The following is a 21,454-nucleotide window of genomic DNA, read 5'->3' on the forward strand; positions in this document are numbered from 1 at the left end:
TTGATTGTTTGAAAAGCATTATAATTCAGTAGTCTGGTTTAGTACTTAAGTAAGTCCTAGACACATTCTTGTTATTTCTAATCCATCAAGAGTACCCAACAGCTCCTTTATTTTCTTTATACCAGTCTAATGAGGTCAGGAAGGTCAGAAGAAACTAGCAAGAAAGGTCAGAGTGGCTTATGCAAGGGTCCTTTTCTGTAGGCTGATATTCAGCGTGCTGGGAATAGGTCTGGCTATAGTATTTGCAATCTGCAGTGAAATAATGACATGAGCAATTTGACAAGTAGGCTTCATTATCCTTTCCCACAAAATGTATTTCCACAACTAGAGCAATTAGTAGGGATTATCTCTGAGAGGAGAAATAAATGGCTTTTAACTGCTTCATGTGTACTAAAATTCTAAGAGATGCTTTAAATTTTTCCCATGTGGAGAATTTATTTTGTCTCTTAAATTCAAGTGTCAGGATATCACCCTGTATCACAAGGAACAATACTTTCCCATCCACTTACTGATCTAACTTAGAAATAGAATCCTGAAGTTCATGTCAGACTTAAATTTCCAGACTTGGCACTAAAATTTTCTGTCCCCTCCACCTATATTGCTGTAAGTGCAAAATATTTTCTTCTTTTAATTGTTTTGATTTGTTCAATGAGACAGGTTCTGTATAACTGGTGGTCTTGAAGAAAACCTGTTACTTGTAACCACTAAAAGCACAGTTGAGGGATGGGTAACAAATGATACTTGGTTAGTTTTTTTTAATTTTTTTTTTTTTTAATTGAGATGCTAGGTATGGAATAGTTAAACTGCTCAAAGTCTCACAGAAGTCGTGGTTGCAACTGGATTTCAGGATGCAACTAGTTATGCAAACTGATTTCATATCTCTACTGCTCTCAATTCAGTGGGTTCTTCTTTTTGCAGTCCAGAGAAATGTTTTGAAATACAACCATTAGTTGAAGTATTAATAACACCTGTATACTGCAAATAAGAGTAGTGCAGTGTTTAATAAGTGCTTGGCATATATTTGTTCCTAGTGCTCAGCTGTATGCAGTCTGGCTATGGCTTGAGTCCTCATTGGTTACCCATTGTCTAATAAAAGTTCCTCTACATTTTATTTGACATTTATTGTGTGAGCATCACAACTTTTGGGTTTGTTTTCTGACAATTTGACTTTGGCTGATGACTGGTGTTGGCTAGAGACCACAGTGTTGGATAGCACTGGCAGATTCACCTTATTTGTATGCGTGGAACAAAACAATGGATGTGCAGACAGGCAGGAATTTTCATTTCTGGTTCAAGCTGTATTAGACTCAGCTGTCAGCTTGTCTAGTGTTTGGGTTTTGGCATTTCCCACACCCATTGATAGTAGTCTGAGGTCACTGGTATATTTTCACCAAATTCTCTGCTTTTTTATAGCAGAGTGAAACCTTTCAAATCTTGCTCTGCTTACTCAATGCACTTTGTGAGTTTTGCCACTGTGTTTGCTGGAGGGTTAAGATGCAAGGGAACTCTTTTTTATTGCTTTTTTTTTTTTTAATGGATAGAGTTATGTTCTTAGCAAAAATTGGCCATCAGTGTCACAGTGTGTTATTTCTGGTATTCTCACTCAATTTTTTTCTGTCATTCATTTAATTTAGGACCCATGTACCTTATTTTTTGCATGTATGTATTAGATAAAAGTATATTTCTTAGATCTCAAAATAAACATTTTGGCCTCATCTTTCACAGTTCATCTTCAAGAATTTACTATATTTCATCTTCTGAAATGTTGGCTTTTTGAAATGTTGTGCCTTTTCCCATTCTTAGTTCTTTTATTCTTTTAATTCTTTTAATTCAGTTTATTTTTGAAAAGTCACTTTGTTCCTTCCATATCTTAGAACTTTCTATAAATTTATATCTTTAGTGGCCTTTTCATTCCCATCTGTACTTTTTCTGGTTAATCTAAAAAAAAGAAAAGCTTATGTATAGTGTCTGTGCTAACAACATATGTATCTTTCTCAGATTTTTACTGTAAGATTGTTTTCCAGTTAGCAGTTTGTCTCTCCTCCAAGACAGTTGACTGAAGTCAGCTGTGAAGCAAAAGAAAAATAATATGCAAACTTTTTAGCAACTTCCATCTCAATATCAAAAAATCCTCGTCTTAAAAAAATGCATTCTTGCTGTGTTCTCTTGTATATCTCAATATTGCTTTAAAAGTGATGTTACTTTGACCTGCTGATGCATCTATTTGTATCCCCATTAGCATCACTTTTTAGTGTCATAAATGCATTCTTTGTCTCTGCCTCTCGAAACAGAGGCAAGTTTTTGGTCTTTTCCTGTCCACTTAGCAGAGTCAGGGTTCACTAATATTGGTAACTTTAAAATTTTTTAAATTCCATGCTGTTTCAAATGTTTTGGAGCAATTCCTTCAAATGTATTTAATTGGTTTTTAAAATCTCTTTTAAAACTTGCCTTTGTCATTATGTGTGTAAAATTGTCAGTTGTCGTGCAAAAATAACTGTTACAAGATGACAAGCTCTTTGTTTTCTCTGCAATGCTAGGCCTTTGAATCCACTGCTGCTTCCTGCGTGACATTTAAAATACTTAGCTTGTAAGATTATGTATCAGGTTATATATAGCTTTTAAGGCTCTAAGTGCTGTCGTTATTGTGGTATACTAATTTAAGGCATCAGGCGAGGTTTGTAGGGAAATTAGCATTTTTTAATTAGATTAGCTTCTACAGCTAGAAAAGTAGGCAGGCTTTTGTGTCTCTGACCCCTTTCTCATGTTCTCAAAGGGTTTGGTTTTCCTACTCCTCTCAGTTTGTCTACTTCAAGATACTGCTGTTCCCTTCAAACTGCCTGTGTCATTGCTTGACACACTAATGTCACGACAAGGCTGGCAGTTGCTGATCTGGGTCTGCTCCTGTGTGATTATGATCATAAAGCAATTTTTGACTTGTTTGCAATTTTGCAACTACAGAAAAGAATAAGAAGATCAGCACAGAGTATGTACCAATTTGCTGTTGTAAGTATGTAGCAAGCTAAATGTGACAGCTTTTCAGGAATTCTCACAGTGCTGGAGATAATAAGAAAAACTGCAGGATACACACTGCACAGTTATGAACTCATTGCCATTGTAAATGACACAGAATATGTTTTCTGAATGTAAATGGGCCACTCCTGTCTCTCAATCTAAGACACCCAGGGCAGAGAGAATATAATTTGCTCTGAAAAAGTAGAATGTTTGGTACAGGCAAATCTTTGTATGTCTTGAAATCTTAAATGACTGAAGTCTGCATTTGCAATCCTGTATCCTAGAGCCTATGTAAGAGGACATAGGGCAGGAGAGCAACTCCAGGCTGGCACCTAGAACAGTGCTAGTATCACTGAAATCTGCCCACCCCAGAAGATGGAAAGAGAGAGCCAAGGATCTTGACTTCCTGCTCTTCAATCAAAAAACTAGTGATTTCCCCTATGAGCTTGGAGCTGTTGATGTGGTAGAAGTCTGTTAGCAGCAGATGACAGCTGGTGCTGTCAGCTTGCACCTTTGCTGTGACCTGGAAGGTCAAAATAGACACACTGACTACACTATTTCAAAATATCTGACAAGCCTAGTATTATCTCAACTTAATATAGCAGAAATAAACATGGTCCTCATGTTCCTAAAAGGGAAAATATTATGATGGAAACAATATTATCCTCAGTGCCTTAAGATGTTAGGCCAATGAATTAATCCCTTTGAGAAGTCAAAATCATTGCAGGGATGCCAAAAACCATACTGAGTTGGTAATTGCTTATTTTCTGCAACACAGGAAACTGTCAGATGATGCAACTTTGTATCAGGTGATATCAGCCGTCCCTGTGGTTATGTCTGTACCATAAATCAGTGATCCTAATGCAAAGTATCTGAATGTAATCCTGGTTGAAAGTCTAATTATTTTTTAAGATGTTCACTGGAAAATATGTTGAATAATGATTTTAAAAAGGGAAAAAAAATTCCTCCTTTGCAAGTGCACCAGCACAAGAGGCTGCAGTCTTTAGGGATTGTAGTCTGACATCCTCAACCCTTGGGTATTGTACTGCTGTCAGAGTGATAAGTGTGTCTGCTTAAGATTGTGAACAAAAAATCTAACTGAAACATTAAGTTCTCCAGGTGGTAGGTTTCAAGCAGTTTAATTTTAAAAAAATCATGATGGTATCTGAAATGCTGAAATCTTGAAAGATATTTGAATTATAAAAATGCTCTAATTAAAGTCATTATTTAATTCTGATCCCTTTTAGGTAGCAGTCTTAGATAAAACAGTCACTCAATAACTACTTCTACAAAAGAACTTCCAAACTTCATCATGTTGCAGAAATGTTGATCCTTGCACAGGCTCAGGGCATGTGGTGACTATACTTAACCCTTTATGCTCTTGGAAAATTAGACCAAAACCACAGTATTTTGAACTTTGAACATCAGCTGAAAACAGTGTAATCAAATTAAAAATCAGTCCGTTTTGATCTCTGACATCATACGAGAGCATCCTGGAACTGTCCCTTGGTTTGCTAATATGAATGGGGCTATTCAAATACTGCTATCCATCTTCTTCCTATATGAAAGAAATGACAGTCAGTGTTTCTTAGAAAACTTTCTGAATTGGACAGGCTTACTTTCATAGCAAAGGTTGGAAGGGATCTTAAAGATCATCTAATTCAAAGCCCTCTGCCACGGACAGGGATGTTACCCACTTAGAACAGATTGCTCAAAGCCCTATCCAACCTGACCTTGAACACTTCCAAGGAGGGGACATCCACAAGTTCTCTGGGCAGCCTGTTCTAATGTCTCTCTACTCTCTGACTAAAGAATTTCTTCCTAATGTCTTATTGAAATATTCCCTGTCCTAGTTTAAAACAGTGAAAGGAAAGGGGGGAATTATCTGGCCATGTAAAAAAATTACCCTCTCTCTTTTTCATAAGCCCCTTTTAAGTATTGGATGTCCACAATGAGATCTTCCTGAAGTCATCTCATCTCTAGGCTTAACAGCCCCAACTCTCTCAGCCTGTCCTCACAGGATATATCCTCCAGCCCTCTGATCATCTTTGTGGCTCTTCTCAGAACCTGCTCTAACAGGTCTGTGTCTTTCTTGTGCTGAGGACCCCAGAGCTGGCCTCAGTTCCACAGATGGACTCTTCTGACAGTAGAGGGGGACAATCAGCTCCTTTGACCTGCTGGCCACTCCTCTTTTGGTGCACTTGGAATTCTGGGCTGTGGGAGTATACTGCTGGCTCATGCACTTTCTGAAACCTTAGAATGTTGCAATGGCATAGTAAAAAAAATTGCTGTAAAAGTGCAGCAGTTCAGCTTTTAACTTGATGGAAATTTTATATATATATATATGATAGGAAAATTATTTTGGATGCTAAGGTATATGAAAAAATTTTGTTTAATTTTTTTAACACTGATGTTAGGGCAATTGAAATCATTATTGTGTTCTTAGATAGGAGAAGGAAATTACCTGCAAAAGACTTTTACTTTATAAAAGTAGGCTGCTGCCATGGAATATTTGGGGGACGTGAGGTCTGGGAGGAATTGTGTTGTGTTGTGCTAGTAGAGAAAACTCAGCATAAGCAATAAAGTTCCCATTGCTGTGCTGATGTTATCGCTGATGCTGGTAGACAAAGAAGTAAATAAAAATTATTTTTAAGCTCTCCTAGATACACAAGAAATCAATGCAGGCCAAATGAAAATGGACAGAATTATTAAAGAAGAATCAGTTTGTATTCTTTAAAGGTTATTTGAAACAGCAAAAAGTACCTTACAACCTAGAATTCAGTGTTTTTTCAAGCTTTATATGATTGTGTTCTGTGTGGGATGTACAAAGGTGGGAAGAAATGTAGCAGATTCACTTCTTTGGAATGAGATCCTAAGCTGATGTTCAGCAATTTTAGGCAGGCACCTTTTATTTTAGAATTTAGATATCTTCTTGTCTATTAGGTTGAAAGTCCACTATGTAAAATGATTTATTTTATTCTAAGTAGTATGTTGAAAATGTCTTGTGCTTTAAGTTGTAATGCTTCATAAACTAACTGCTGTAAAATGTAACAACATATTTACATTGTTTCTTAGATATGTCTGTGTGTCTGGTATATTTTCACATTTGTCTCCACTCAAAATACTTGTTTTTATGGTAGATGGGAACAAATTTGAAGATTGTAACTATAAAAAATGCATCTTTCTGTGGAAGACAAAAACTAAAGAGCTTGTCTGCTTCACTGTGGAAGCTGAGAAAACAAGAAGTGAGGGAATGTCGCTGGTTTAGCAGCAGTGGAACTTTAGGAAGGTCCAGGAAGGGCTAGTCCAGGAAGGAAAAACAGTCTGCTTCCATTGGGATTATTTTCCTGTTCCAACTGCATTGACTCAGTAAACTTTTTTTTTGTTCACTATGGTACGTAAAAGGGAGCTAGAAGAACCAAACAGTTGGAGAGGGAAAATACTAGCTATCATGTTTGCTTCAAATATCTCCTAATTTATTTAATTTGAAACTTTTTCTGGTCAACAGCCAAGTGAAATTTTTAAGTTGGAAAATGATACTATGAGAAAAGGTGTGCTTTGGGACCAAGCAAGGAAAAGGGATGGAGTAAGAAGTATTTCAGTTAATTATAAGCCAAAAGCACCTTTGTTTCTTCTGTTTATGTCTTACAAATTCTGACCACACCAAGCATACTCTGTGTAGTTCTGAATTACTCCTCAGCATGGATCATGTTGGATTGTCTGAGGTGTCATGGAAACTGGATGGAGAAAAGCTGGCTTATGAAGCCATACCAGACAGCACAGGCAATTTCTTTTCAAGTATCTGCCTTCTTCTGTCCTTTTTTTTTTTTTTTTTTTCCTCTGAGAAAATGACCATTTTACTCTTTCAAATAGAACTTACTTTGTTTTATTTAAAAGAATCCATGCTCTCCTGGCATTTTGAACGATGGCTGTTCCGAACATTACATTATTAGTTATTTGCTTTGGTTTTTCATATCATCTGAATAAATAGCAGTCAAGAGATTCTTTTGCTACTTGGCTATACACCTCTCAGTACAGTAGTTTGCCTGCCAGAGTTAGTATTTCTTTGATTTTGAGAAAGATTGTGAAAGGAAAAAGAAACTGTGCGTTTACTGCAGGGGAATATTTTTGTTTGTGTACAGTAACTCTTCTAAAGTATAGTAGTTTTCAGCGCTGTTTTCTGAAAGGAAGTGTGCTCTCCTCTGGGATATCAGCCTGGAAGAGGTTAATTTTATCTTGAAAAAATGTAGCTTATGTAAGATGTAGCAAGGATGTATCATTAAAAACAAAAGGTTTTCAAGACTTGTGCTAATAATCATTGGGAAGGGATATGCTGTGCTATATGCCACAGTATGTGTAGAGAATTCATTCTTAATCTGTGGCAATTTTTTACCCCATGATTTAAAAAGCTGCCTCTGGTGAAGCAGATATTAAGAGTCACAAAAAAAGCAAACTATAGATGGTGTCCTTCAAATTGGCATGGCAGTGTAAGGGTGCCAGAAGTAGAAGTGAAGGACAGCAATGGCAGCCTTACACTGACATGCCAGGAGTCACTGTATGAAGTTTGGTGATGGGATTGCTTGAGTGCCACAAATCAGAACAGCTGCTCACAGGCCTGCCCCTCACTTACAAGCTACTTTCTCCATCCATCTGTTGATCTGAGGATATCACCTTTTAAATAGATTTTGTCTATTTCCATTCATTTCACTGATTAGACTCTTATTTCAAAACATGGTTGTATTTCTTTGTTGAGAATGCCATTTATGAATGAGTAATATTTTCATATTTGTGCAGTTCAGGAACCCAAAGAATGTCACCCTCCTGTCATGGCAGGCTATGGAAATCTATCAAGCCCTAGTATTTGGAACTGAATAGTTAACATGACACTGCTTGAAGATTGTTTAGCTGTGACTGATCTAGAGAAAGCTAGACATTCGGGCCCAGGGTGAGGAAATTTATTTGATTAAATTATATTTGGTCTAGAAAGAAATATGTATAATATATACTTAAGATTATCCTACCCCGGTATTACTGACCAGTAATTTTAGATTAATTAATATTACACTATTTTATCCTAGGTGAGCATTTTTAACACAGTAGAACTTCTGTAATGGCACAATTCCATGGGAAGTATGCAGCTATGCCTCATCCCAGATTCAATTTAGAGGAGTTTGCATGGGCAAGGTTTATAGAATTTACCGAAGAAATGACCACAAATCATCTGTTCCCAAGCCTGAAATCCAGTGCTGAGGCATTTAGAGCTGCTGCTGTAGCTCATAAATTGCAAGCCATGGCATATGAACCATACTGTTCGTAAGAGCTGGAGTAGAGCATGGTCCACTGAATACATTTTCTAAATCCTGGGCTTCAAATCTGTTTTGTACTAGAAGACTGTAAAAGTTTCAGCAAAACCCTCTGTTTACTTAACTGGTATGGAAGTTATTACATTTCTGGTGTACTTGAAGAAACCAGACCTCTTGCATTTTATTGCAAGGTACAGAATTCCAACCTTTAGAATAGCAAGGCATTGAGTGGTGCAAGTTGTCTCTTTTTTGTTTCATGAAATTGAGCAGTGCTCTTCCCACAAGTTTGATTCTTATGTGATTCATCCAACTATGATACAGGATACTGAACGGCAGATTGAGTTTGATACCAAATAAAATAATGTAGTTGTATTATGTGGAAATTATTTGAAGTTCAAATCATGGGCTTAGTCTCATTTGTGATTATGGCTGGTTCTGGGTTATTGTGGGTCTTTGGGTTTTTCTTTGGGGTTTTTTATTTGGTTTTTAATTCTGTCCAAGATATGTATTTCAATGCATGTAATCTTTGTAAAAGTACTCGAGTCTAAATGCATATAGAGTAGAATAAACCAAGATTTATAAAATTATTACTTATTAATGATGGTGATTACTAAGAGTCCAAATTTCCTTAACCAGTTCATTTTTGCTGTAGCTTCTGTGAAATGGAAAGGCATAAGAATGTTCCTATTAATTTTCTTACAAAGTAGATGTGGGATCTGACAGTTTATCCATATTTACAGATGGTCAGAAGGTTCTTGATTTGTTTCCATTTGGATTCACAAGGAACCTTTTATTTGAGAAAAGAGAGCCCTTGCTTGCCTCAACTCCCATGAGAGACCCTGGGTGGAAGAGACTGCTAAGCATTTGTATTCCCCCACTGTTTCAAGGAGAGGTGAATTTGAATTCTCCTGAAGAAATCCTGGCTGTTACAGGGAGGGTATTAGGAAGTATTGTCATTTGAACCTCTTCTTTCTGTGGTGTGACAAGGGAGGCCTAGGTTTTGGCTCCTGTGAATCTCTTGGGTGATCTATAATCCCTTTTGTGGTGGCAGAAATGCCCTTCCTCAATAGTACATTTGGGCAGAAATTCAGCAGTGTGGCTCTGACAAAGACCTCCTTCTATTTAGTAACTCTGTGAGAAGAGATGATTGGATGGAATATCATTTAGCTACCCAAAAATGTCAAGTTACATTTAGGAAATTCAAAATTCCACTATGGAGGATTGAAGCTTCCCTCCCTCCCCCCACCAACCTTGAAGAAGTGATTAACTGAGGGTGCCTCTCAGCATGGAGACTGCTTGCTGCTATTGTCTCCTGCAGAAACAACTCTTTGCTGTGAACTGGTTTAACTGTATCATGTCCTTGAACATGTTTTCCTGTAACCACCTTTCAGGATTTGAGGACTGTTCCATAGTGTATATAACAACAAACAGAAAAATGTGACAATAGTACTCTTTTCCTGACCAATTTTTGTTCTTTCCATCTGTCAAATGTTTGGGTTTTCTTTTTTCTCCTAGTGCTACTGCAGCAAAAATGCCTGCCTTTTGTTTATGTCTTCCTACATGAGCATTGTGACATCATCAGTGGTATCGCCAGGGGAAAAAAATATGCATAGCTGTAGCTAAACCAGCTGCTCGTTAGCAATCTTTCTAGTCCGCTTTCATTTCTTCTCATTAATGTACACACAGGAACGTTTCCTGCCTAAGAGACGTGGAAGGTTCTCAGCCACAAAACATCTGCTCAGTCCTTGTCTTTGGATAGATGAAAATGGTAGTACTTCAGAATACACTCATTCTTGATAATGGCATTTTAAAAAACTGAAATGAATGTGAAAGCATAGAAGATACTCATTACTGGATTTAGTTGTAGGTAATTCTGAATCCTTTGCTAACTATCTTGTATAATTCAGTGTAATCATAGAGACTGCATATCAACTGTTACAAAACAGTGATCATACAAACCGAGCAAGATGCCAAGAACAATAAAGAAATGAGTTTTGTCATTGATTTGCCTGACGACATGGTAAGGCGAATGAATCTGTTAGTCATGCTTGTCCCTTCTTCCATGCAAATCAGCAGCAAAACTTCCACTGACTTTGATAGGACCAGAATAATGCCAACCATGAGCTACAAGCTGTCATTTATTCTAATGAGAGAGATCTCAAATAGAAGAGGGAGGTATTTCATTTGTGGAATGTTAATGAGAAAGCAGGTTTTTTTGCTATCTCATGTTATCAAAATGCTCTGAATTATTCTAGAGATAATTGACTGTTTTGTAGAATAGCTATATCTTTGCAATGTTAATATTATGGATAATTGCGTGTTCAGTACGAGTTTTCAGGGCGGAGGAGAGATGTTCATTTCTCATCACTAGCTGTTTGTAGAAAGCTAGTTTTAAATTAGAATATTCAGGGAATTCACTCTGCAGTAGGAATCAAGATATCTCCAAACATTCTAGCATGTAGCCCTGATACTGATAATGGATCAGTGAAAAAAAAATTATTATTTACCTTTTTCTGTAAGGGCTTTTATAATTTGAATTTAGATATTCACTTACTCTAATATGAAATACTCAGGTAAATATTGAGTTTTTAAGCATTATAAAATGTTATTTAAATTCATAATATTTGTTTAAAATAAACAAGAAACCCCAAGACAACCAACCAAATGCGTGCATGCACACATATGAAAACAAACCCCACAGCATCACCAACTATTAGCAAGAAGAGATTAGACTTCACTGTATTACATAATTTGTCATTTGGATTTGAGAGTAATCCCTGTTCAAATGGCCAATTCTTATTCACCTGAGTAGCCTCCCTGAAGCCAGCAAAACTCACTTTAAGACCAGATTACATGATAATGCCCTTGACTGAAATTTAAATTAAGGGGCTGGTTTTTAGGTACAGTTTTTCATTTTGAAGCTTGTCCTCCACATAAACACTGGCAGATCAAGTGTTAGCAAAATATTACCTCTTTGGAATATTAATTTCAGTGTGTACTGTGTGCAGAGCGATGCAGACAATGCATGGCTTGTGCCACTCCCCGCAAGAAAAAAATTGTGTGTAACCAATCTTTTGAATTTCTTCTTGGACCAGTGTTACAGTGGGAACGATAATAATAATTAAAAAAAAAAAAAAGTTCAGGGGATTTCCATAACAACCGCTGTCTTAAGAACTAAAGAAGCCTCAGCATTTGTTATTCCTTCCTCATAGTAGACCTCAGCTGATAAAAATATCCGTAGCTGGTGAAATCAGTGGCATGCCTGGCTTTCTCAGACAAAACTCCCATGTGATCACACAGGCAGCCTCAGTGAGCCCGAAGCTGCTCAGCAAGCAGTAGGTAATGAGTCTTTGTGCAGAGTGAAGCTCTTGTGGCTGAACAATAAAGCATATGGTACCAGCAATAAAACACAGTGCTGAGAAATTTAAGAAGATTCTGCTGGAAGTGGGAAGACAGTGAATATGTCAAACGTTATAAAATGACGATCAATCTGGTTTGGGTCCTAATTAATAAAAACAGTGCATGGATTGGAAAAACAACAATTTGAACAGGTCAGTTGTTTTATAGATTCTTCACACACTTTAGTGTTTTAAATATAAATGCGTTTTTTGCTATTTCTTTATTGTTAATAAAGCCAGGGTTTTTTTATTTAGTAAGGTGGGATTGGAAGGATGCACATCAGTGTGATACCAAGCTAAATAAATTGTGTTAAGTTCTGTGATCAAATTCATTGTGAAAATGTTTTTACCATTATTCCTATGCAATTCAAACTTCAATTGTGCATGAAAAATGGGATAGCAAGTAAAATTAAATTTATGCTAGATGGATCATTTACCAATATCATAAAATATTTAGTAACAACAATCTATTACTCTGCTATGTATTCGAGACTAATTCTTTCTCAGTAGGAGATCTTTAGTGTTTGTGTTTGGTTAAACATAATGTAACATTAGAGCATATCTAATAGTGCACTTATATGGGTTCTTTTCCTCCACATTCTTGGAAATTTTTAGAAGTGGTGTTTCGTGTTCTTTTTAACGCAATTGTATACACATGGGAGTGATCCATTATAACCCTCTGCATGCATTTCACTCTAATGTTAATGCAAAATATGTTATTATTTTTCGAGTGAGTAATTATTTCTCATAGTAGTTCTTAGTTAATTATAGATAATTATTTTATTTTTTGGAAACTATTCCCAAAGATTTCTGTGGCCTGTTTTTCTTAGAGAGACATGAAAATTCTCGGTGATTTCACATCATGTCGAAATTAACCATTAAAAGTTTTATTCCTTAAATCTCGTTACAGTATTGGGTTTGGGGTTTTTTTTTTTTCTTTCTTTTCTGAGTGCTGAAGGTTGTAAATTAGATATGCTGATTTTTGGGGAGAATTTTAGCAGGAAGGCGATGGAGCCCTTGAAAAGCCATTGGGGAAATAAAGAAACCAAACTCGAAATGCGGAGAACAGCATCTCTTTTCATGCGTACTTATCATTTTAAGGGAGAAATGTGCTGTATAAATAGCGCGTTTATTCTGTGGCCGTGCGGGGCTGGAGCGGTCGGCGCGCACGGGCTCGCTTTGTGCGGGGCCGGCTGCGCGCGCGGCGGAGCCCGCGCTCGGTAAGCACAGACGGGGAGAAGGGGAAAGGAAGGCCGGGCTGCGGCTGCAGCGCCGGGGCGGGAGCGCGTCTCCCGGGAAACGCCGGCCGGGCGGGCGGGCGGGCGCTGCGCCCGCTCCGGCGGGCCCGGGGCGCGGGGCGGGGGCCGTGCCCAGCATGCCCCGCGGGGGGCGGGGCCGGGCCATGCAAATGAGGGGGCGGCGCGGCGGCGCGCGGAGGGGCGCGGGCAGGTAGGGCGGGCGCGGCGCGGGCCGGGCGGCGGAGCCGCGGCCGCTCCGGCCCCTGCGCGGGAGCGCGCCCGGGCTCGGGCTCGGGCACGGACACGGGCACGGGCACGGGCACGGGCACGGGCACGGACACGGGCACGGACACGGACACGGGCACGGACACGGACACAGACACGGACACGGACACGGACGGGGCCGCGCGGCCCGCGCGCTTCCGCAGTGGGAAATGTGCTTTGGCTTTAAGCGCATCATTTCCCAGTTGCAAATGTTGCCGCTGCCTAAGCGAAGGTGCTTTGCAGTCCCTGCTTTAAAACGGTTCTCCGGTAAAAGGTAATTTTATTTTCCAACCCTGACACAGCTTCGCATCTCAGAACGCAGGCCTGTTCATGTTTTAGACAATAGATCAGAAAGGATGTGTAAAAGCACTTTTTCACGGTACTTATGTGCAGCTATTAATTTATTCTACAGAGAACCCTGGTAATATCGCAGTGACACCTGCAGTATGTGCCGTAAGATAGGATAACACTGAACATATCACTCTATGCTAATTTAAATGGAGAATATATAGAAATATACAGTCATACAATTATCGTATAATTACTATATTCGTCTAAAATGAGTACAGTGTATTTTAAATTTAACTTTATGAGGCAGTTACGTACTTACAGTAAATGCATACAGAGATAAAATTAACAGTGTGCAGTTAAATAACAATAGGAGCATCTCTACAGAACAGCATTCCCACTGTTACAAGGGAATCACAACTTTGAAATACACCTTTCTTGTCTGTTTATATAGGAAGAAAACAAAACGTTTTTCCTGTGGATCAGGCTCTTAAAAACATTCCCAGTGTCAAGTTTCTTAAGAAAGCTTAAAGAAAAAATTCCTGAGGCAAAAAGGTGTTGCTACCAAGTTATGACAATTTTAAGACACGCTTTTCTTTACCCCATCTATACTGTTTTGAAAGTGTGATTATGTAAACTTTTTATGCTGCAATTTGAATGGGGGCTGTTGAGTCTCTTTAAGAATCATAAAGAGAATCACATCTTTATGTATATATCTGACATTTTGGAGACAGACACGTGATTTTGATTTCTCATGTTACTGGAGCTTTATGTTATTTATGCTGTCTTAATTTACTTATGGATCTGAGGAGCCTAAATCTGGTGTGCAATGTTTTGGTTTGAGGATGCAGAGTTTACTGTGTATTTTAGTTTTTTTGATCTCCATTGTTTATCAAAAAGAGGAATTTGCATTTATTGGGAAATGTCTTGCTTTAGACAGATGCAGTAGTTAACTAAATGAAGTTTAAGTTCAATATAAATTGAAGACATATAAGTCATGGTTTAGAGTACGCAGTGGCAAATGTTGGGACACTTAATTCCAAAACTTAAATATTTTCCCTGAGATAGCAACAGATGATTGTCTCATCTAGAACTTTTGCTTGCTCTTAAAATGTAACTGAAGGTTGATGTGTAGAATTGTTTTCCCTTTGAACAAGCAGGTGGAAAGTCAGGTTGGAGCAAGGCAGCTATAATATATTGCAGCATTGGTAAAGATGTCTTAAATTTACATGCAGTCTGTCAGTATCTCTTTTTGCCCTTGCTCTGAGCCAGATGTGATGCTGAGAAAAACTGGATTGTAGATGTGCCCTTTCCTCAATAAAATATCCCCAAACTGCATCACATCTTTAAAATGCTGATACCACTCGAAGTCCTACCAGTGAGTTTTGATCACTGTTGAGTTGTTATAGGCTTTTTTGACCCTGGAAAAGGGATTGAGTGTAGATAAAAGACAGCTACCGCTCATCTACAAATGTATAGAAGCTGAAAATATTTACTAGGCTAAAACAGCTTTGAGATAAATAGCATGTCTCTAATTTCTCCATCTCTTCACAGACATGGATACAGTATGCTAATGAAACTTGTGATAAATTGGAGATGAGTAATTGATACCAAAAAAATGAAAACCAAACTGGAAAATTGTGGCCTTTTTCTTCCCTCACATTTGCATATAATTCTTTCCTACAGCTCCCCTTTCTCTACACCCACCCTACAAAAAGAGGTTTGTATTTTTAGCAGCTCTGCTTCAGTTTTCCATTACTTCGTATGTTTTTTCCACAAAGAAATAGGGAACGTGGGAAAAGGAGTAAAAGCTTGCATTGCCATAACAATTTAATACGTGTAACTGGACAACTTAAATACTGTGAAGTTAAGGATAAAAGGAAGAGGAGCTGCTTAAGTTTTTTAAGGTTTTTCTGTGCTTAAATGCAAAAATATAAGCAAGGATACTTCTTAAAAATATGTATCCAAATGCATTGTACAATTTGCATTCAGGCTTTCAGATAAAAAGATACATGGTTTTGTTTAGTACTTCATAAATAATGTCATGAAATATATAACATGAAATCCTGATTGATTTTGGGGCTGGTTTGTGTCCTGCTCTTTCATAAATAGTAGGGATTTGCATATTTATTCCATTGTCTAATGTGAAGTAGGAAATGTGGGCTGCAGAGTATGGAGCCTGACCCTCATCAGTCGCTCTGAGGGATACGGGCAGGAACTACAGCATCATTTACCGATTGTAGCTTCACCTTCTCGCGTAGCTGTTGGATTTCGATGAGGAAATGCCAGCAATGATGCCATAATGTACTGCAAGGCTGCAGAGTAAATAAGCCTCTGTGGTATTGTAGCTCTCATTAGCATGCTGCCCCTACATTACATTTATTTATTCAATTCTGGCCAATCATTTCTGTGCATGCCTGTGAGTGATACTTTCTGTCTGTGCTGCCGGGGGGCTGCGGTGCCGGGCTGTGTGTGTGTGTGTGTGTGTGTGTGTGTGTGCGCGCGCGCACTGTGTGTGTGTGTGCACTGTGTGCGTGTGTGTGCACTGTGTGCGTGTGTGTGCACTGTGTGCACTGTGTGTGCACAGTGTGTGTGTGTGAGCACTGTGTGTGTGTGCACTGTGTGTGTGTGCACTGTGTGTGTGTGCACTGTGTGCACTGTGTGTGTGTGCACTGTGTGCACTGTGTGTGTGCACTGTGTGTGTGTGTGCGCACTGTGTGCACTGTGTGCACTGTGTGTGTGTGTGCACTGTGTGTGTGTGCACTGTGTGCACTGTGTGTGTGCACTGTGTGTGCACTGTGTGAGCACTGTGTGTGTGTGTGTGCACTGTGTGCACTGTGTGTGTGCGCGGCGGCTCTGGAGGCTGGCAGACGGCCCCAGGGCTGCAGGGCACGCCCGCTCAGGGTCCTGCTGCCATTGCAAACACGGCCACAGCCCCATAGCCCCTCAGCCCCACAGCCCCACAGCCCCACAGCCCCTCAGCCCCACTGCCCCACAGCCCCTCAGCCCCACAGCCCCTCAGCCCCACAGCCCCACAGCCCCACAGCCCCACTGCCCCATAGTCCCTCAGCCCCACTGCCCCACAGCCCCACTGCCCCTCAGCCCCACTGCCCCACAGCCCCATAGTCCCACAGCCCCTCAGCCCCACTGCCCCATAGTCCCACAGCCCCTCAGCCCCTCAGCCCCACAGCCCCTCAGCCCCACAGCCCCACTGCTCCACAGCCCCTCAGCCCCACTGCCCCACAGCCCCTCAGCCCCACTGCCCCTCAGCCCCACTGCCCCACAGCCCCTCAGCCCCTCAGCCCCACAGCCCCTCAGCCCCACTGCCCCTCAGCCCCTCAGCCCCACTGCCCCTCAGCCCCACTGCCCCTCAGCCCCTCAGCCCCACTGCCCCTCAGCCCCACTGCCCCACAGCCCCACTGCCCCTCAGCCCCTCAGCCCCACAGCCCCTCAGCCCCACTGCCCCACAGCCCCTCAGCCCCACAGCCCCTCAGCCCCTCAGCCCCACTGCCCCACAGCCCCTCAGCCCCTCAGCCCCACTGCCCCGGGCCTGGCCCGCCGCCTGTCCCTCCTGAGGAGCGCCTGGCTGCTCCCTCGGGATGGTGAAGCGGCACGGTGCTGCCTTCAGGAGCACGTCGGCTTTTTTGAGTAGGGATAGGAATTTGATGACGAACTGCGTAGTGATTTAAAATCGGTTATTTGTCGCTGTTGAACGAAGTCTGCTTTAAATGTATCGTGAGTATGTTAACAAGGAAGCTGGATTGCAGATGTTTTTAGTGGCACTTCCTAAGCCATAGCCATCTCTAGTAAATGCCATTTGTGTGGGGGTGATAGGGTAAACAAAAAATGTTGGAAGCCACAAGATGCATTTGTTAATTGTTTTTAGTGCGGATAACAAATGGTAGCACCGCTTACTTCCAACATGAGCTGTGACAGCTGAGGAAGCTATTCTGAAGCAAACATTTTTGACTTTTAAATATTTTATTTTAGGGGCAGGGAGGGAAATCCCACGACTCAGGGGGAAATTGACTCCCAGAGTTGCTATTGTTTTGCTGTCTTGTTGTACCAGAGTCTTTGTGGAAGAATTCACTTTCAGAGTAGCCAGAGGTTTTACTTGGTAGCTTTCAATTAAGTTGTATTTGTTTACCATTATGCCCTTCTCACCCACTCTTACTTCTGAACAAACATCTTTCAATAATAAAATGGAAAAGTGGAAATTACATGGTATTAACCTTTTTAGCTCCTTTGGAAAAGACAGAGTGATCAGAGATTTAATAAAGCAAAATATATCAAATAATTAGAAAAACCCACCTCAGGTTGGAAGTGTAAGCCACATACCTTCACAGCAGTGCTTTCAGAAGAGTGTAGGGCAGATAATTAATTTTGTCCCAGCAGACTCCCCTGGCTGAAGTGGTGCTGAGTGGTCATAAGGTGCTTACAAGTCAGGCAATGAGATGGCAGTGGGCTCACTGCTCAGCTCCAATTCATCACTGTCTCGCTGACAAGAGTGCCCTGGGAGTTGGATGGGTACATACTTATTATTAGACCTGCAGCTCTTCTGTCAGCTTTCTAGTGAAGTTTTCAGCTTTGAATTATAAAGTGAACTGAAAAGGATTCTTAGACATGTTTATTAGTATACAAGTCACTACAGGCATAAACTCTCAATTTTCTTTAGAGTGAAAAAAAAAGTGAAGAGAGTCAATGTTCAATTTTAACACAACTGGGAATGTAATTTCAGGTCAGTCTTATTGTGGTCTGTCATCTTGTGTTAGCACCACAGGCACCTTCCTTTGGGTGCCTTTGTGTTGATTATACACAGATACACATGTACAGGTGAGTAAGGACCTATGGGGAATTTTTGCTGCTACAAATATTAAATTACTATTGGAAATTTTGTCTGTAATTGAATATATGCGTTTAAAATCCTTTTTGAGGTTTTCAATTATTTAAAATACAGGGAAGACTACTGGCTTACAGAAAAACATTTTAGTTTATTGATTACACATATTTTGTCTGTCTTCATAAAAAAAAAGTCTTCAAAAAAAAAATCTATGATACCATGGTCACTAAATCTGGGACTTGGAAACCTTTGTGTGGCTGATCTTTTTGATTAATTTCTTAAGGAAATTAGGCTTATGCAGTTATGCTTTCTCTGTGCCAGTCATATTGTTCAATATTTTCCAAATTAGTTTTTTAACCTGTTAGCTCATGTCAGCTGAGCTTAAAGCAGGAGCAGTTAATCTTCCTCAAGTATTGTGCAAATGGGTGGTGAGATAGGAAAGAGAGATTGCTAGTTCACACCAGTAAAAAACAATTTGCACTGTGGCTAAGACCCTGATTATCAAAGTAACCACACAAAGGAAAGCTTAAACACCATGACGCTTGGGAAGAGCATCAGTGAAGCAGCCCTCGTTCTGTGCCTTGGGTAATCCATCCCCAAGAGACAAATCCATAAATAATAAAGTTAAGTTCCAGTTGTTTCTCAGATTTTTTCTTTCTTTTTTTTTTTTTTTTTGTAAACTTGAAATTAAATTCTACTCATTTTTCGCTAATAGCTGAGTAGCTTATTTTTACCTTATGTCCTTCTTAGAAGATAAGGTGAATTGTCAATTCCTTACATATATATCAGTGGCAGAAGAAAACTTCACGGTTGTGTTATATGAATTCACTGTTTCCTGCATTCAGTAATTTGTTGTGTATGTTAAGGGGCCTTTTTTGGGTGAATTTCCCTCATCAGTGTTTAATTGATGAAATAATATTATTTCTAAAAATATGCATTGTTTAAAAAAAATAAATGTATCACAGAGTTGAATACATACACCATGAATGGTGCAAAGTCAAAAAGCAAATCCTAGAAACAAATTGGAATTTTACATCTTTTATTTTTCTGTAATTTTTTTTGTGGACCTGGATACCTACTTAGGACTCTCTTGGGTGTGCATGAAAAATGCAGATTGTAGCATTATATTTTGGTTATGCATTGTCCTTGATCTAGATAGAAAGCTTCAATTATTATAGCCATAAAGCTATTTTTGAAGATAGTAATTTCAAAACATCACCGCCTTCCAGTAGATATTAATAATGTATATTTTCCAGTACAAATAGTTTTATTGACTTTATTCTCTAGGGAGAAAGATGCACTTAAACATATTCTTACTAATTTTGGCTTCACTTGAGGACAAGCCTTGAATGAAGTCATGACTTTCCTGTCATGCCATGGAGCTACATTCATTTCATTGGTGGCAATTGAATGTTGAGTCCTGCTGACCAAAATTTTTTGCTTTTAGGGGTCTATTTTATTCTTCCTCCGATATTTCTGCTGACAAAAATAGTATGTTTTCTGGTATTTTCCTAGCTGTTTAGTTTCTACCATTTTCTTTCAGCTTTATAGTAAAAAATAGTAACAGACTTTTGGGCTATCAGAGAAGCTAGTCTGTAACTTTACATGACTACTAATAGCTGGTGTCTTAAAAATGTGCACAGCACTGTGATTTTATCAGAGAATTGGGTTAATTATGTTCTTTCTAATGGCAACATTTATTAAAAATACAAAAACAAGTTTTTATTCGAGATTTTTATGCTTTCAGTGTTAAAAAAAAAAAAAAAGAAGGACGAAAAGGAAAAAAAAATTTAAAAAGCCCATCAGCCAAAAATATTTTGATTGGTTCCTTATAAGTCACTGGATGCAAAGAACCAAGATCATACAATACATTTTAAATGTCTTGTTGCTGAAGTGGAAAGAATATAATCTGACTGTTGAAGTATCGGGGCTCCACACTGCTTTTCCTCTGTTCCCTCACTGAACCTGGAAACTCCTGGAGCACCCAGATCTGTCAGTGCTTGCATAGGAATAGTAGAAGGTATTCCTGTAGCTGTGCCTTTTCTTGAGTGGATGTGACAAGGCAAAAGCACGAGGTTGGTCAAAATCATCTGCCAAGCTGGAATTTGAATGCTGAACTGAGGAGAGTTGAAACAGTGTCCATTAGGGAACGTGCTGAGCATGTCTATTGTGTAATGCTGCAGCAGTGCTGAAACGCAAATGGCTGCTGGCTGAGCACAGGCAGGTCTTCAGTAGCACAGGATTTGGTGCATAATAAGCTAAGAGCCTTTTTCATGCCACCTCTGTGGTGAATTCTTATTACCAATATTTTATTAAAGCATAGTAAACATGTACGTTAAATGTATAGACATAATTAAATTTTACCAGTGTATGACAGAAGAACACCTATGTTAAAAGAGTAATAAAATTTGCAGTTAAGTAAAGAATAATTACTAAATAGCATAATTTTTCCATTGTATGACCCTCGACTGTGTATTTATTTTGATATCCAAAGCAATGTGTATTTACACTTCCGAGACGCCTGTTGAATCTAAAGATCTATTTCACAGGGGTGCTGCAAATGGTCTGTGTTAGGGCAGTGTTCTGCTCCACAGATTAGTTCTGCTCAAAAGCTGTGTATATGAGTACTGCCTTTGCTGATTGTGCTTCTTGTTCAAAGTGAGCTGAGCTAATGCAAAACCTTAGCGATATGTTCAGATACATAGCATAGATAAACACCACTGAATGGCAACACTCAACTTTGACTGTTAAAAAATACAAAACCTGTATATTGTATACCTTCTCCTTTATAACTGGCCTCCAGTGATCATGACAGAGCATGGCTTTGCTACTTCATTTATATTTCTTTTAAATAATGAAGGAAATTTAAAACTCAGTCTGAGTCCCACATCTGTAGGAAAGGAATCTTTTCATATCTTTTTGCTTCAGTCGCTTCTCATGACTTTTTCTTTCTTCAGTTTTGCCTCTTTCATTGTGGTGTTACTCAGTCTGTATTACCATTTTCAAAAACCAACTAATTTAGGTAATTTTTCATGCTTTTAGGCACATCTTTCACATTTCTCAAAACTTCTCTGTTAAGAATTTCAAGTCTTTTCTGTAATGTTCTCTGGA

The 21,454-nt window shown here is 39.3% G+C and overlaps 1 protein-coding gene across 5 annotated transcripts in view; it reads left to right on the top strand.

Moving 5' to 3' along the window:
• The window catches only part of CSRNP3 (cysteine and serine rich nuclear protein 3), a 101,564-nt gene that overhangs the window by 45,027 nt on the left and 35,083 nt on the right, over nt 1-21,454 (top strand). The window contains exon 1 of one of the 5 annotated variants that reach the window (XM_021528591.4): nt 9,912-11,866. The exons of 2 other annotated variants lie outside the window; for them this stretch is intronic. The gene's annotated coding sequence lies outside the window, so the exon portion shown is untranslated. Of the gene's footprint in view, nt 1-9,911; nt 11,867-13,120; nt 13,163-13,197; nt 13,490-21,454 lie in introns of those variants that run through there. 2 more of the 5 variants (XM_085584350.1, XM_021528590.4) reach the window with 2 other exon arrangements.

This window comes from Lonchura striata, chromosome 7, assembly GCF_050655825.1.
Source record: "Lonchura striata isolate lonStrDom1 chromosome 7, ASM5065582v1, whole genome shotgun sequence".
NCBI lineage: Eukaryota > Metazoa > Chordata > Aves > Passeriformes > Estrildidae > Lonchura > Lonchura striata.